The sequence below is a fragment of the Myxocyprinus asiaticus genome, chromosome 27 (genome assembly GCF_019703515.2).
Source record: "Myxocyprinus asiaticus isolate MX2 ecotype Aquarium Trade chromosome 27, UBuf_Myxa_2, whole genome shotgun sequence".
NCBI lineage: Eukaryota > Metazoa > Chordata > Actinopteri > Cypriniformes > Catostomidae > Myxocyprinus > Myxocyprinus asiaticus.
In genome coordinates this window covers 5,789,702-5,807,991 of record NC_059370.1, presented here as the reverse complement: position 1 = coordinate 5,807,991, position 18,290 = coordinate 5,789,702, and positions in this window count along the sequence as shown.

The window sequence follows — 18,290 nt, the reverse complement described above, 5'->3', positions numbered from 1 at the left end:
TAATGATGTCTTCATGGATTGAGTCTGCTGGTGAAAGACAGGATGACCCCCTCTGTCTCACCTTTTCACACTATTTTTCTATTTAAATGAATAACACACTTCTCTACAGTACAGATGTACTTTTCCAACTCGTGTAGATGTCAGGGAAACAATCAAGTTAGCTCTGAGTTGCCTTCTGTGCTGGACTTTAAATAGCACATACTGAACCATGGTGCCATGGTTGCCATGGGCCACAATTAATCCCAAGTCCTTAAACTGCATGCCTTTAGATAAGAAATGTCACCCTAGAAGTCAACATGAAAAAAAAAATAAAAAAATACAAAAGTAAAACGAGTTTAAAAGTTATGAAAGTAAAATTCAGCAGCTAAAAAAAAAAAAAAAAAAATCACTATTGTTCGAGGTCTTAATGGTTGTCCTTTTTCATTAAACAACACAGACTGCTAGTTTATTTGAACGTCTATGACAGTAGTTAGGGGCCAAGCACCGAAGCTGCGAAATACTAATTTCACAGTGAAATCGGTAACAGTAGGTTGACTTTTCTTTAGCTAAAATCTGTATCAAAATTATGAAACACTGCCCCCATTGGCCAAAGAAGTACAGTAAGTGTTGTTGTGCGTATGCGCATGTGTGAGCTCCATTTTCCGGGTAAAATGTCCATGCAGGGGCGCCAAAAGCGAGTTGTTTTCAGCTGTACTGGATGTAATACAATGAAGAGGAATGCATGTTTTATATACTGAACCCCCCCAACCCAAATGCCAAACCTAAACCTAACCATCAGTGGAGTAAAAATCTAATGTTAGAGATAAAAATGCAACCTCTTAATCACGCACATCACTGATTATGTGAACGCAATTACTTCCTGGTTTCAACGCAGGATCTGAACCCAGGCCACTCATGCTATTGACCCAATGCACTTCCAGTCGTGACACAAGGGAAGGTAAACATGCTGGAGCCGATGCAAAAATGTCTGATGTGACATGGTACTTGTCAGTGAGTTGGCATAATGTGGCAATTCCTAGGGTACTGGAACTCTTTGAAACAACATGCTGATTTCCCATGTGATCATTTGGGGTGCGAAGCCCCTATTGTTTCTGTTGGTGCTCTTCTTATTATTATTATTCTTCCTCTGACTGGGAGTCTATGGCAGCCCATAGGTCCATATGGTAAAAAGTTGGGAAACACAGTGTTAGGGGAGGAACATTCCTTGTGGCAAATTTGTTCCTAATGTTCCTATATAGGCGATATGGGATATCGGCCATTTTGAATTTGTAGTTGTAAAATGCTGTATTTTTACAAATGCATTGGCATATCCTTAACTTGGTATGTCTCATTAGCACCTTGCTCTGGAGGTATAAAAGACCTTTGGGGCCAGTGCCACCTAGGGGTGAAAAATATAACAAAATGTTTAAAATGCATATGTGATTACTTTTGCCTATTATCATGAGACTGGTCTCTTCATAATCCTTGTGTCATGCCCAGTACAATGATACTGATTTTGCCATGTTTGGCCATACCTCCTTTCCACCATTTTAAATTTCATTGAAATATTATTATTTTTTTTTTTTTTTTTTTTTTACTCTTACAGATTTCTTTGGATCATCTTCAGACCAAGCTGGCAAAAATTTATTAAAATATTTCTAATAGACTAAACCATTTTCATATAACAAATCATTAAATTTGATGGCAAGATGCCAAAAAGGATCTAAGCTGTATCTCAGTAATACTTTAATGTATTGACATGAAACTTACATGAGACATGAAAATCTAGGGGTAACCATCGACAACCAACTCAATTTCACCGACCACATCTCCAAGGCAGCACAATCATGTAGATTTACACTCTACGGCATTAGGAAGATAAGACCCTTCCTTTCTGAAAATGCCATACAACTCCTTGTTCAGTCACTTGTCATGTCTAAACTGGACTACTGTAACGCTCTCATTGCCGGCCTTCCTGCATGCGAAATTAGGCCTCTGCAGATGATCCAGAATGCAGTAGCATGTCTGGTCTTCAGCGAACCAAAGAGAGCACATGTTACACCACTCCTTGTCTTTCTACACTGGCTGCTGGTTGCTGTACATATCAAGTTCAAGGCTCTGATGCTGGCATACAGAACAGTCACAGGGTCTGCTCCAGCTTCCTTAAAATCCTTTCTGCAGAGCTATGTTCCCACCAGAGGCCTGAAGTCGGCTAATGAGTGGCGTCTTGTTGTACCATCACAAAGAGGCACCAAATCCCTTTCCTGGACTTTCAGCTTCACTGTACCTCGTTAGTGGAACGACCTTCCCAACTCCATCCATGAAGCAGACTACTTCTCTGTCTTCAAAATCAGCTAAAGACACCTTTTCCATGAGCACTTGACCATACACTCATTTTATATATATATAGTATAAATAGGCTTTATATAAATATATATAAACACATTGTCATATTAGCATATTTATGCTGTGGTACCGAAACTGGTATCGAGAAGCCAATTGCTCATAACTCCAAACTCCACAGATTAATGCACGCTGTGCATTAAATGAGGTTTGGAAACTGTATTAACATGCAGTACATGGACAGCTTTAATGGCCATGCTGTTCCACCAGCTAGAACAACACTAACCCGCCTGGTCTCTCATGTAAATTCATGTTGGTTCGCAGGGAAGGTTGATTTCTTTGTATCATATCAGTCCACCAGTGGTGTGACAGGGGCTTTCTGACAAATATTTGCATCACATAAAGTCGTATCAGGTTGCTGGTCTGCACTTTGTAATTATACCATAAAGTAATCCCCACGCTCAGTCGTAATGCTAAATAAGCATATCCGCACCCTGAGCTCTTCTCAAATCTAAACCCAAAACAGCATGCTAACTCAATTAACTGATAGAGGATAACGGCACATTAAACAGGGATTGACTGGAATGTACGCACATGTTCTCAAACATTAATTACCTATTGGGTTACTCTGACCATCATCAAAGCGATCACATAATTCCACGGCTGAATCCATGCTCGGCTTCTCTGCGTCATTCCATTAGCAACAATAAATGCTGGCACCTGTTCATCATGCACCAATCTTGAGTTTAGAGCTGACTCATGACCCTCTCAACAAGGTACAACATGCACACGAGGTATTTAGCCACGTCAGGGGGTGTTATAATATGATTTCTAGTGCATCCATTAATAACCGAGTGCTAGTGATGTCCATTCTAAGTGGATGTGTCCTGTGAAAAGTGAACTCCAAAGCAATTCAAATTGTTCTGTAATTCTTGACAACCAATCCACTTATAAAACATAATTCATAATTGACAGAGGAGATGTGCCAAAGTGCTGCCCAATTTGCATTGTGATTCAATGTCATCTAACAACAGGATATGCATCATCCATAAGACAACTATACAGAAGTTTGGCAACATGTCAGTGTCTGTGTCTACTATTAATAATGGTAATGCTTACTTTTATGAACATAAAACTTCCCCCATAAAAACTGAATATGAGTAATTCCATATCTCTACAAAATAAAACAAAGTTTTGAAACAGTTATACACATCAGACAAAAATGTAATACTATATACACAAAAAGCAAATGATCCGTCGTAAACAATCAGACATTTTTTTATTATTGAAATCAATATTTCAATACATCGCCTCGTCCATCATGATTTTTCCTTGAAACTCCATTCCACTGTGATTGGTCATGAGGATCAACAGCGAGGACTGTTATGTTGTAGTCCACTGTGGAGCTCACACTGATGCAGGTTCAGCAGAAGGATGCACTGAGGGCGCACTCGTGAGCACCCTTCTGAGCACTAAAATATCAAATGGGACACCCTTCAGTCTCGTGGAGTTCGCAGGAACACGCAAATGAAGGCCACGAGACTGCAAGTCCAAATTAAGTGTGCTATTTGGGACAAGGCCATGGACCGGTCACAGTCTGTTCACTAACCCTCTGATGTATATTGCACACAAAACTGGAAAGCACTTGTGAAAATACTGAACTTCAGCAAGTCAGATTGCACAGGTTTTTACACCTGTGGCTGCTATACTGGGCACTTTTGGGAAGAAATAATCTAAGGATTTGCCAATGTTTGCCATAGACATAGGTTTACATTTTCAAAAGATTACATTTAATAGCATGTAAATTAAATACTCATGAGCAGAACTGTATATTCTTCTTTGTTTTCTGTCTATGAAATAATCTGCTATCACTTTTGAATGGACATAAATTCTGATCACAAAGTCTACACACATTTATGCTAATTCCTTTGATTTTAACCACATAACAGTTCCTGGAGACTCTTTTCTTATAATGACACTAAATGGTCCATAAACACAATATTAACTGTGGTTGGTCACTTTATGACTAAATTGGCCAGGTTCTTAAGCTGATGTTACAAGTCTGGCTAAAATAGACTAAATAGTTCTTAACAGTCATGCCCTAAACTGTATAGAGCACAACAGTCTGGTTCTGGTAAAAATCATTTTCATATTTTTTTTTCCATAGAGGAATTGATTATTAACTTTAACTTATAAACCTTTAAAGACAGACCAACTATGAGCACCATGGTTTTTAATTGATGGCATATGCTTCCTTTGAAGCCATCAGTCTTTGTTATTTCAACTTCATTTTTAATAAATCATGCTTAATCATGGAAATCAACACAGCAAAATCCCCAGTGTTAAATTAACACTCTTGGTGTTCCCAAAAGTCCACTCAGCAGGAGTTAAAAACTAACACTGAGCAGAGTTCAATCTACTCTGTGTTGTGTTGAATGCTGAATTGGCCAAACAGTTAATGAGATCATGTAGATACACTCTCTGAGTGATGACTGATCATTAGTGATGACACCTGCTGTTAACAAGCAGAGTCTACTGAAGGAAAAAGGAAAACAAGAACAGGAAAACAAGAGAACAAACCAGCAGACACCAGCAAAAGAGCTCTGCAGTGACCTCAGGACTCCAAACTAAAAAAAATGACTGAAGAGCCATTGGATCCTAAACTGAAACATTAAGGAGCCAAATGGCTGTTATTAGTCACCAAATAACAGAACTGCTCAATTTAGATTGCTGTTCAGAAACAAGATAGAAAGCCAAAGAAAATGAAGACAGCTGATAACCCATTAATCGGGAGGTTTAATAAACAGTATACAGTATAAAGTTGAGAAGATAAGTGTGTGTGTGTATGTGTGTGTGTGTGATATGATACTTTTAATTATAAAGAAGCCCGAAATACACATGGGACTCTTATTTTGAAATGTATGAATTCCGAGTTGTGAGCTCACTGACGGCTGATTCGCCGAGAAAGTGAATTTGATTCAAACTGCTAACCTGAGCTCCTGAGTTCAATCCTCAGTTCTTTTCGGGTGATTCATGAAAAAGATCTTGTTCAAAAGAGTCATTTGGTCACGACTCTCTTGCGCTGGGTTTGTTGTTGCGTGCAGTTCAGCGAGCTCGTCAGAAACAGAAAGGGTGAAAAGCGGCACGAGACACACTGGCACTCTGAAGAAGTATTCAATAACTCACAAGATATCTGACGAAACCGCATATGAACGCACAGAACCCAACTGTCAGCAATGGCGACTAGGTTTTAAATTATTGTCGCAATCAATTAATTTTGGTTGCATTTGCGACCATTTTTGTTGCAGTCTGGAGCCCTGGACTTCCCAATCCTATGATGCACTGTGAATGACGCAATCAAGTCGGTCTCCCTACACTCTTAAACTACTTAAATACTTGTATGTATCTGAATATTTTTCAATAAACTTAAAATAAAATTGTTCTATACTTATAATCAATAACTTAATCAATAGTTTTGAATATTTATTTAATTTGTATTTGGATTACGCCATTCGCAATGCTTCATGTGATTTTACTTTAGTTAATTTCCGTTTAAAGATGTTAAGTACAAAGTTTTGTACCTTTGTCTTTTTGTCCGATTTTCAAATACTTTTTTGCTTCAAATCAAAGCTGTAATGATTCATCTAGAAACTGGTTGGTTTGGTCCATAGCTTAGAACTCTTTTATGAAGACTTTCATGAAATCCATATTCAAAATAAATGAAAAACTGTTAAGGAACCAAGATGAATAAAAAAGTGGACAGGCACTGCTGCGCTCTATTCTCCTTAACAAAAAACAGTAATAAAGTTATTCATGCAGGGAGTGGGACTTTGGAAAGTTTGAAAAGTTGAACAGTAAACTGTCAGTTATGAACTACCGCACCTGTCCCATATCCTTAACTTGCTTATTCACCAAATCTAAAATCAAATCCCATCAGGGTATATCACATTCAGCATATGATTCAGCTGATCTTAGCTAACTAAGAGACAACACTGGGAATAGTGCTCACGCACTATGACAAAAGTAGCCATGCTACAGCTAAGCTATCTGAAAACCGTAAAAGTATCCTAGTGGTAAATAACTCTGCCCATAGATAATGCAAAGTACAGCGGAGCTGCAAACACATTGTGTGCTGCACTTGGTAGGATGTTTGTTTACACATGGACTGAGATAATTAGCGAGAAGTAATGACCGAGCTACGATGACAGCCATGGAAACTCGATCCTGCTGCTCTTTGCACTCCTTCACCCAGCCGCAGCAACTGCAGGGTGACAGTGTCACATCTATTTTTGCCCACCGGCTGCTGGAGCGCTTATGGCGCCAGCCCTAGGGAGCCACGGTGCTGGAGATGACAGGGCCAGTGTGGTTATTTCCTTCCCTTGCCTCTTGGGAGCCGTACAGAACTCTACGCTAAGAAAACTGTCGTGGCAGGTCATGCGTTGGACACTTGCTGTAACTGGCATGAGAAATATGTTGTTTACGCTGCAGAACTTGTCCATGATGCCTGTAGAGGCTGACTTGTACCTTTACCGGGAAAAGGATGGCACTAATGTCAGTGTGGTAATTATTCCAGGTGTAATTTTGCCTCCAAAGATTCACTGTGCAGAGATTTGCATACTTGTTTGGGATAGGGTGGTATGCATTGCAATCAGAAGTAAGATTTGAAATGTGTGGCAGATCATACACATTGCATGCGTGCCATGGTCCTTAGAGTCTTTAACACATTCAACATTAGTCTCAGGGGTCTTCTGCAACCAAATTCCACATCCTCCTCAATTTCTAAATAAGCAAGCATGGTATGGAATTTATGCCACTTATGTGTAATGTGGCTTTAGTGGGCATAGATAGAGTTTCCCTTGGACATCTGAGAGCTTTCCAAAGAGCGAAAGGGCAAAGGTTTTGTCATGTAGAGTAGCTAAGGGATTGTGGTCAGTGTAGTTCTCTACCGTTTATTAGTGGTGCTTGCTAAACATGGATTGTGCCATAGAATTCAAATCATTCGTTTTATTTGGGGAGAGGTGTGCTTTTACTTTTCTGAGCGATCAGACCTAAGATTTTCCATCCTGAGCTCATGAAATTTGATGACATTTTTGCAAAATGATATTGCTTGGTTCATGACACAACTCGGGCAGTTTCGAGGTGACATGTCCACTGTGTGGCGCTAAAATTTAGTTAAATGATCTCCAAAACAAATTGGGTTTTTAACGTTACCGTAATGCTTTATCGAGTTTTAAATAAACAGCAAATAACCTTAAATCTAAACCTAACTGATAGTGTCAGAAAAAGCATCTGTGAGATTAAAAACACAATTGCTGAAGCAACCACATCATTTTGTGGTGTTTCCATGACACTTTCGGTTCATGTATCGACTTGCATGCTCTTCAGGACTCGTACACTGGTCCTTTGCATCGCAAGTGCAACGATCTATCAGTTGAGGCACTGCACAATATAATCTTGGTTTTGATTACATAATGCAAATGTTAAAATGTATCTCTGTACAAGTCATGCACTATAGAAAATGAGTTAAGATGACGTAAAATAGCACTGTGTGAGGAAAAGGACGAAAAGTAAGCATTTATGAACTCATAATCTGCTGTTTTACCTGTGAATTGTGTAAAAGTAAATAAAAAAGTAATTGTTGTTGTAATGCTTGTAGCGTTTATTTCACCAGAAAAACTGCCGTGATACATGTAGGTATACTAACTTGATTCTGTGACACCAGGTTGAGATTTTCACCTGCCGAATGAGATAAAGGGTGAAAAAATCCCATATATTTAGATTGGAGGAGGGACCAGAACCATATGGATCAGAAAACCACAAAGACTTGAGCTTTTTTGACTTGGCCAATAAGCAATCACCTAGCAACCACTCATAACACCTTAGTAACCACATAGCAATACCCTGGCAACCACCCATAATGTCTGTATGAACACGTGCATACAAAATACATTTCCGTAAGGTGCCGAGTCCAAAAAATGCATTTACTATATGAAAGAAGGTGCTTGCACACTTTTTCTTTATACTCCCAAATGATATTTTTCGAAATAATCATGTAGGCTAGTTGTTATTGTTTCGATCCTTACAAGGGTCTTCTTCGGAACCACCCAGTATTGTAGCTACTCACATTTTCTAATAATGTAATTTTGATACTTGATCTATACCTCACACATACCATGTAAGAGGTATGAGGCAACACATGTTCAAGCTGAGAAAACATAAATGAAATTAATGACAGAATATTTCAACTAATCAATTATCAGTAATGAATCTCTCTGTAATCATTAGAAGCTTGCAAACCTAAACCGCTAGTTTGGCGGCTGTGTTGCAGTTCCTGATGGAGGTGGCAGGGTGACACCCTGGCTTTAGGAAAGGCAGACACTAACATTTAAAAGGGCCAGGGGACTCAGAGGTCCGGCCACCACTGACCTCCAAGTGGTATTCATTCCTTGCTGGTCTTGTGTGTGAAACATTTCTGTTGACACCCAGCAATGTGGCGTTGATGAGTTAATCTAACAGCTGAGTGTGTCCTTTACCTAAGGGGTCCTCCCTCCTCTGAGCCTATCTCAGTGTTGCCAGATCCCTCAAGAAAAACGAGCCACCTGGTCTGACAAAACAAGCCCAAAATAAGTGAGTTTTCAAAAATAAGTGAGTTTTCAACTACTTATGAATTATGGAGAAAGGAGAATTGCTTAATTTCATTAATCAACACAGATTGCATAAAACAGTTTAAGGTTAACTTGCAAATTACTGAAAAATAATGCCTTGTAAATAATTGTGTTATCAAATAATAAAAATAATTGTTCACAGACACATATACACACCTGGAAAAAAATAAATAAATAAATAAAAATAAAAATAAAAATAAAAATGCATTTGCGCACCTTTGGGGTGGAGGGGCTAGGAAAGGCAGAACAGAAGTCTGCATGGGCAATAAAGGGTTAGTTCATCCAAAAATGAAAATTCTCTCATCATTTGCTCGCCCTCATGCCATCCCAGATGTGTATGAATTTCTTTCATACACTTTGATTGGCTGCTGGCATGCTGCATGAGTGTTTGTAGCTTGCTAGCCTGCTTAGCTTTGCTTATTCTTATTCTTATACGTTCATCATTTTATCCTTTGCCATTTTACCACGTGCTTCGGATTTTTCCGCTTTTCTACTGTTTCAACTGCATGTATTTTACTGTGCACACCTGTTTTCTCTCTTTTTTTTCTTTTCCTGCTTGTCTACATCTCGCGGCTCAGTTGCGTGCATTTGTTTTCACCGTGTTTTACACTGATAATTGCATCAATCTCAAACATTTACTGATCAGGAATCACATCCATCTCAAACCCTTGCCGCTCAAGAACAACCATAACAACAACAACAAACAACCGCGGTAAGTTATGGCATTCGCTAATGTTATTTCTTCCTGCATTGCATGCCACATGTTTACTATAGCTTCTTCTGTAAGCAGTGAGGCATTCACAAGTGATAAATGTAAGGAATTGGTCAGGCTGACGGAGAAGATTAATGAGTTAGAGGCACGCATCCGAACGCTAGTGGAGGTCAGTGAGAAAGAGAAGCCGGTAGATACTGTTTCGGATGCAGGTAGTACAGCGAGCAACACACACACATTGGTTATGGCTGAAGAGCCACAAACTGGTTAATCCGAACATCTGCTAGCAGCCTTGAGACATCACACAGGTCACATTAACTACAACACATAGAGACTGTATCACCTAGATATCATATAGAGACTGTGTCTGTTCCCTGAACTACCAAACACAAACCCCTCACTAAATAATTTAGAGAAAACGTGATTAAGGTCAAACTTAAAAAAAAAAAAAAAAAAAGAAGATAAACATCATATAAAGGTAGGGCTACTAAACATTAGATCTCTTTCTACCAAAACACTAATTGTAAATTAAATGATTACTGATCATAGTTTGGATGTGCTCTGTTTGACTGAAACCTGGCTTAAACTGGATGAATATATTAGTTTAAATGAATTAAACATGAGCCTCGCCTGAAGGGTCGATTTACAGTGATGTTTTTTGTGTTACTCTGAGGACAGGATATAAGTTTAAGTCTTTTGAACTAATAATGCTTAATGTGACACCATCAAATATAAATTAATAATTAAAAATTTCTGTCATCTTTTGCACTTGCTACTGTATAGATCACCTGGGCCGTAATCAGATTTCCTTGGTGAATTAGCAAATTTTCTATTAGATCTAGTTGTTAATGTAGATAGAGCTTTAATTGTTGGTGACTTCAACATTCATATAGATAATGAAAATGACACATTGGAATAAGCATTTATCGATATTCTCAACTCTCTTGGAGTCAGACAAAATGTGACAGGACCATCTCATTGCCATAATCATATGCTAGATTTAATTCTGTCATATGGAGTTGATGTTGATAATATATAAATTCTACCAGAGAGTGATGACATCTCAGATCATTACCTCATCTCCTGTTTGCTGCGATCAGAAAAGGTCTAGAAGAACTTGATGAAATAACAGAAAATATAAATACAGTCTTCTCTAGCACTCTTGATAGTGTCGCCATCCTTCGATTAAATAAAATTCAAGAAAAAAGCCCCGCACCATGGTACAATGATCACACTCATCCTCTCAAGAGAGCAGCTCGGAAAATGGAGTGCAAGTGGAAGAATACAAAATTAGAAGTATTTCGCAGTGCATGGAAGGATAGTGTTTGTAGCTACAGACAGGCACTAAAAGCTGCTAGGTCAGCATATTTTAGCAGACTCATAGAAAATAACCACAAAATCCTAGGTGTTTATTCAGTACTGTGGCTAAATTGGTTAGGAATAAAGCATCGAATGAACCATATATTATGTCGCAGCATAATAGTAATGACTTCATAAATTTCTTTACTGATAAAATTGAAATAATCAGAAATAAAATTGGAACTATGCAATCAACTGTCACAGCACCTCAGAAAACAGTGTCTCATAATTTTCTTCACAAGCAACTTCAATCCTTTGATGTCATAGTGTAACGTATGCTGGCTGGAACTGCTGACAATGATGGCAATGACAAAGACGTGAAGATGAAGAACCCAAGTGCAGTTTATTTTCAAACATGAACACCAATAACCCTGACTACAAAACAAAACATGACCATGGATTAAACTAGACTAGACTTGACTTGACCATGGCTTGACAAACACATCCGATAACATTCAATACTCCACAAATAGACAATGCAAACATGAGGGCTTAAATACAAGACATGGGAGAACATAAACCAATGAACAAACAGAACCGATAACAAGATAATTAAACAATAAACCAATGAAAACATGACACATGAACATGGAGGGAAAACAGAAATCACATGACTAGGGAAACAGGAACACATGACATGAAACAGGAACTAGAATTTCAAAATAAAAGACATGGATCAACAGAATACACCTGACATATCCCCCCCACTAAGGGGTGGCTCCTGACACCCCAACACATAAACAAAACACGTAATACATGATATAATTCCAAGTTCTGTAGGGAGCAGGGGGGGGGGGGTGTCTTGAGGCGTGGGGCGTGGTGAGAAAGGGCAAGGGGTATGGGACCAGGGCAAAGTCTGTGGGAGGTGAAGCCATGAGAGGCTCGAGGGGCAGAGCCATGGAAGGTGGAGCCATGAGAGGCTCGAGGGGCAGAGCCTTGGAACGTGGTGCCTGGAGAGTAGCCGAAGACATGAAGGGCCAGGGTGGAGCCGATGGCAGGGAGGACCAAGGCGGTGCTAGAGGCTCGAAGGAGCAAGGCGAAGCTGAGGGATCGTAGAGCCAAAGCGGAGCCAGGTGACTGACAGACCAAGGAGGAGCCAGAGGGACGAGGGACCCCGGCACAGCCAACAGGCTGAAGGACCGTAGTGGAGCCGAGGGAACACCGAGCTGAGGCAATGTTGAGGGACCGACAGGCCAAAGCGAAGTCCAGGGCTCAGAGGGTCCAGGCGAGATCGGAGGGCCGAAAGTTCCCCTTGCCTGCTCAGGAGAACTAAAGGTGGGTATAAGGGTGGGAACCATCTCCAGGTCCCACTGCTCAGGTGTGGCTGTGACGTGGCATGGAGCAGGCTGAGGCGTCGCTGTGACGTGGCATGGAGCAGGCTGAGGCGTCGCTGTGACGTGGAACTCTGGCTCGGCGGCGGCCATGTCGTGGAACTCTGGCTCGGCGGCGGCCATGTCGTGGAACTCTGGCTCGGGATCCGCCTCCCCCACAGTGAACGGGGAACCGATGAATCGAAGGGCGAGGTCGATATATTGAGCCAGGCTGAGGGAACTGTGATCGCCAGGCATCAAAAAAGAAATGGACTCATTCAGTCCAAATCTAAAACAACCCTTCAGGGCAACCTTATCAAAGTCCACCTGGCTGGCTAGACCGCAGAAGTCCTCAACATAGTCCTCCAGAGGACGATTCCCCTGACATAAGCGCAGAAGCAAAACCGCTGGGTCCATGGGAGGTGGAGTATTCTGTAACGTATGCTGGCTGGAACTGCTGACAATGATGGCAATGACGAAGACGTGAAGATGAAGAACCCAAGTGCAGTTTATTTTCAAACGTGAACACCAATAACCCTAACTACAAAACAAAACATGAACATGGACCTTGACTTGACTTGACTTGACTTGACTTGACTTGACTTGACTTGACTTGACTTGACTTGACTTGACTTGACAAACACATCCGATAACATTCAATACTCCACCAATAGACAATGCAAACATGAGGGCTTAAATACAAGACATGGGAGAACATAAACCAATGAACAAACAGAACTGATAACAAGATAATTAAACAATAAACCAATGAAAACATGACACATGAACATGGAGGGAAAACAGAAATCACATGACTAGGGAAACAGGAACACATGACATGAAACAGGAACTAGAATTTCAAAATAAAAGACATGAATCAACAGAATACACCTGACACATAGGTCATGAAGAGCTAACAAAACTTGTCAAAAAATCTAAAGCCAAAACATGTATGTTAGATTCAATACCAACTAAGCTCTTAAAAGAGGTATTCCCTGTAATCTCAGAGCCTCTTCTTAATATTATAAACTCCTCGCAATCCTTAGGACATGTCCCAAGAAACTTTAAAATGGCAGTTATCAAACCACTTAATAAGAAGCCACAGCTTGATCCTGGAGAATTGGCTAATTACAGACCAATTTCAAATCTACCATTTATGTTGAAAATACTAGAAAAGGTAGTGTCCTCCCAACTATGTTTATTTCTATGGATAAATTGTATATATGAACAATTTCAGTCAGGATCACAGTATAGAGACTGCACTTATCAGAGTTACAAATGACTTATTCTTATCATCTTATCGCAGCTACATTTCTCTTCTAGTGCTTTTAGATCTTAGTGCTGCCTTCGACATGATAGATCACGACGTTCTCTTGAATAGGCTGGAGAATTATGTTGGCATTAGTGGACTTGCATTAGCATGGTTTAGGTCCTATTTATCAGACCGCTACCACTTTGTATGTGTAAACAAAGAAATGTCAAATCAAACAAAAGTTAAGTATGGAGTGCCACAGGGATCAGTTTTAAGGCTTCTGCTTTTCTCCTTATACATGCTTCCCCTGGGAGATATTATCAGGAATCATGGAATAAGTTTCCACTGTTATTCCGACGATACCCAACTTTATATTTCTTCTAAACCCAACGAAAATTCACAATTCTCCAAATTAACAGAGTGTATCAATTAAATCAAAGATTGGATGGCCAGAAATTTCCTTCTACTCAATTACGACAAAACAGACGTACTACTTATTGGACCAAAAACCAAAAATATGCCACTAAAATTTAATTCGACACTCGATGGATGTACTGTTATGTCGTCTTCTACAGCAAAGAACTTGGGTGTTATGTTTGATACCAATCTGTCCTTTGAAAATCAAATTTCCAATGTTTGTATAACAGCATTCTTCCACCTCAGAAATATTGCTAAGTTATGACACATGCTCTCTGTTGCTGATGCCGAAAAACGAATTAACGCATTCATGACCTCAAGTCTAGATTATTGTAATGCTTTATCGGGAGGATGTCCAGCAAGTTCAATAAATAAACTTCAATTGGTTTAAATTGCAGCTGCCAGAGTGCTGACTAGAACCAAGAAATATGATCAAATTTGCCCAATTTATCGTTGTTACATTGGCTACAATACCTGTTAAATTTCGTATTAATTTTAAAATTCTGTTTACTACATACAAAGCTTTGAGTGGTCTAGCTCCACAGTACTTAAGGACCTTTTGACATGCTATATTCCCTCACGTTCATTACGATCACAAAATTCTGGCTTGTTAATAGTTCCTAGAATATCAAAATCCACAAAAGGAGGTAGATCCTTTTCCTATTTGGCTCCTAAACTATGGGATAGTCTCCCTAACACTGTTCAGGATGCAGACACACTCACTCAATAAGTCTAGACTAAAGACTCATCTATTTAGCCAGGCATACACCTAATTTATCCATCAACTCACAATTAGGCTGGTTTAGTTAGGTCTGCCAGAACCAGAAACATCTATCATGATCTATAACTCTGCATTAAATTGAATGACATCTACGCTAATATTATTATGTTTCCATGTCTTCATATCCCGAGGTTACCAGAGCCGGCCAGATCCAGCTCTGTTCCTGCTTGGTGTCGGACTCCACTACTATGTGTCTCTGAGTGATGACGACTAAATGCAGCCGGTGCTAGCCAGACATAATTTCAGTCTTTTACGATGGACTTCAGAGGATGAACTGATGCCAACTCCAACTGTAAGACATCGGATACTTCATATTCCACTGCCTGAACCTTGGACTTAGGATGGACCCCACCGAACCTCACCGAAATTACCTGCCGGTTGAACTGCGATGCACCTCATTGATCTCAGCCTGCATCACCTTTGTCTATTGATGGACTACACTCTTGAAATGGAATACAAAGACTATAATTGAATTGCCAACAAAAGCCTTCATCAGCCAACTAACAAAGGACAATGCATCTATGTGAACTTCTGCAGTTAATCCAGAATGGACTTCAAAGACATTAGTCATTAATCTTACAGTTCATAAAAAAATCTTTTTTTTTTTTTTTTAAACACTGGACCTTAATATTTACTTAGTTGACTAATATTAAACCATGACCTGCACTGCACATAAATAATTGATATTGGCATTATATTCATGCTGTTTAGCCAGAGGGGAACTGGCCTCCACAGTGAGCCTGGTTTCTCCCAAGGTTATTTTTCTCCATTAACCAACATCTTATGGAGTTTTGTGTTTCTTGCCACTGTTGCCTACAGCTTGCTCACAGAGGTTCTAAATACAATTATTATTTAATTATTTAATTTTTATATTTAATTTACAATCATATTTAATAAAACTTCACAATGATCACTCTTTATAGATATTACAGTTTCATGTTTATGTTAATGCATGATTTTCTGTAAAGCTGCTTTGAAACGATGTGTTATGAAAAGCGCTATACAAATAAAAATGACTTACTTTCATCTGCTGAAAACAAAACAAAGATTTTTAGAAGAATTTCTCAGCTCTGTAGGTCCATACAATGCAGGTGAATGGGTGCCACATTTTGAAGCTCCAAAATACACATTAAGGCAACATAAAAGTAATCCAGATGTCTCTGGTGATCCCAGAATGCACCATGATGAGCTCGGTGGAAATTTTTTTTTTTTACGATGGTGGACGGAGCGAGAGAAATTTCCACTATAAATCTAATCCATTCAATACTGGCAAGAATCTATAAATAACTGTTTGATAAGATACAAAACTGACTATTTTACCCAAAATGTGTGTGCTGTGTGTATTTATGCTCATTAGAGGATTGCGCCGTTTCTATCGTGTCAGCTGTATTGAAATCAGTCTCCTGTGTGCTGCATTCCAAATCGCTCTCTTATGTGGCATCATTTCAGTAAGGATGTTGCCATTGTAGACAGCTGCCTATGTAGGTAGGAGACAGTGAGGCAGCTCGCTACGTTTTGGAACAGACCCTATGCGTATGAGAATATTCAACAGCTGCGATTAGCAGAATTTCAGCTGAATGGGGTGGATTTCAGGGTACATGAACGTTCAGAAGCAACAGGTCGGTTTCCTGTGTGACAATATTATTGAAAAAAGGTTGCTTAGAATATGTGGACATGGCAACACTGGCCAATCTTTGACAACTCTCTTTCCAAACCCCAAATCTCTTTTCAGTGCAAAAGAAAATCAATGAAAATGTAAGGGCCATTTTATCACCTCTGAATTTTTAGAAACCCTGGTGCGCCACTTTGCTATTAGTCGAAAGTCACTCCTAACCTGTCTAACTGTGGCAGAGGGTAAATGCTGGGTTAGGGGGGTAGGGTAACCATAAAAGGTTCAGGCATGGCTGTCTCAGCTAAGTGGGACAAATCAGATACCTTGTACAAACACATAAAAAAGACAATCAAGATGAATGAGCCTAACCATTGTCATTATGGATCCTAATGTCTTGATGGATGTATATCGGCAGTCAACTCGAATCTAATGATGGCTCATGTGTATCGACAGCTGCATGTGTGTGTGCCATTCCATTTCGACTGGTATAAGGCAGAATTAGTGTTGGCTATTACTTCAGCATTTCTGGATCCCAACCTGGGGTCGCATTAACTTGAGACACTAAAAATAGGCTTAGCGTGTGTTCCGCTGTGAATGTGAAACCTAACCTAGCAAGCACTGCCGTATTGTTTGGCTCACACTGTTACAGGGTTAGAGTTTCCAAAAGAAGCCAGTAGCCTTGTCAATATCTTTTCTAACTTTGTAACTTAAGTGAGATCATGTTCAATTCTTGATATGCAAATTCAAGACATGAAAAGGCACAAATATCAATTTTAGCAAATTTTCCAAAGGATATGTGAGTGAATCTCACGAAAACATGTCATATTTTATTTTGCATAGCTACAGAAAATGAATTCTGTCTTTAAGACCCTTGAGATTTTTTCATGGTGACAATGAGTTAACATGCACAATATTTTACTGATAATGCTTAATAAGCTGACAACGTATAAGGTCATGTAAACATCTTAAACTGTTTCATGTTATCGAGGTAACGTCATAAATGGTTTAAGCAGAAACCGATTGACACAGGTAGATTTGTGCCTCTTACCCTGATTTTGCTCTGCATGTAAACACCTTATTGGACGTTCTTACTGGTATATCCAAGTAATATGGGCGCAATGTGTTATGTGCGCATGCCTGTTTACGTTTTGACATATCTAATCTCATGTAAACACAGGTTTATGTTGTCATTTTTAAATAAATTGATATGTGATAGTTATCGTCATATTGCTGTGCATGTATATGTGTTAATTGTCAAAGCAAGTAAGCACAATTCCCTCTAAATTCTTGCTACCGTAATCCCTCCTGTCATTTTACCATTTTTTATTTTTTTATTTTCATTATTATAATGGTGATTCTCATTACTGTAATACAAGCATTTTTTTTTTTTTTTTTTGCTGTATTACAGTAAATAAAATATTTTTTTTTATTTGAATAAGCATTATTTAAAGGCAGTACAACACATAATACCATGCTGTCATGATTTCACAATTTGTATATTTTTTATAATATTTTTATACAATATATATGAAGTGAAATTATTGTAATAATTTATTTTAACATATATGTTAAAATAAATTATTACAATAATTTCACTTCATTACTAATGAGAATTAAAGAGGGGCAGAAATCAACTTCAGCAAATTTTTGAAAGTATATGCAAGTAAATGTAACAAAAACATATCCAGATCACATTTCAATAAATAAATAAATGAATATTGTATTTTGCATGAAGAAAATAAAGCCTATCTTTAGGGAACCTTGTGATTTTTTACATGGTGACATTGTCATGTCAATTAAGCACATTTTCCTTTCTTTTGTGTGTGTAATTTCCATAATACTCAATGGTGATTCTTATTT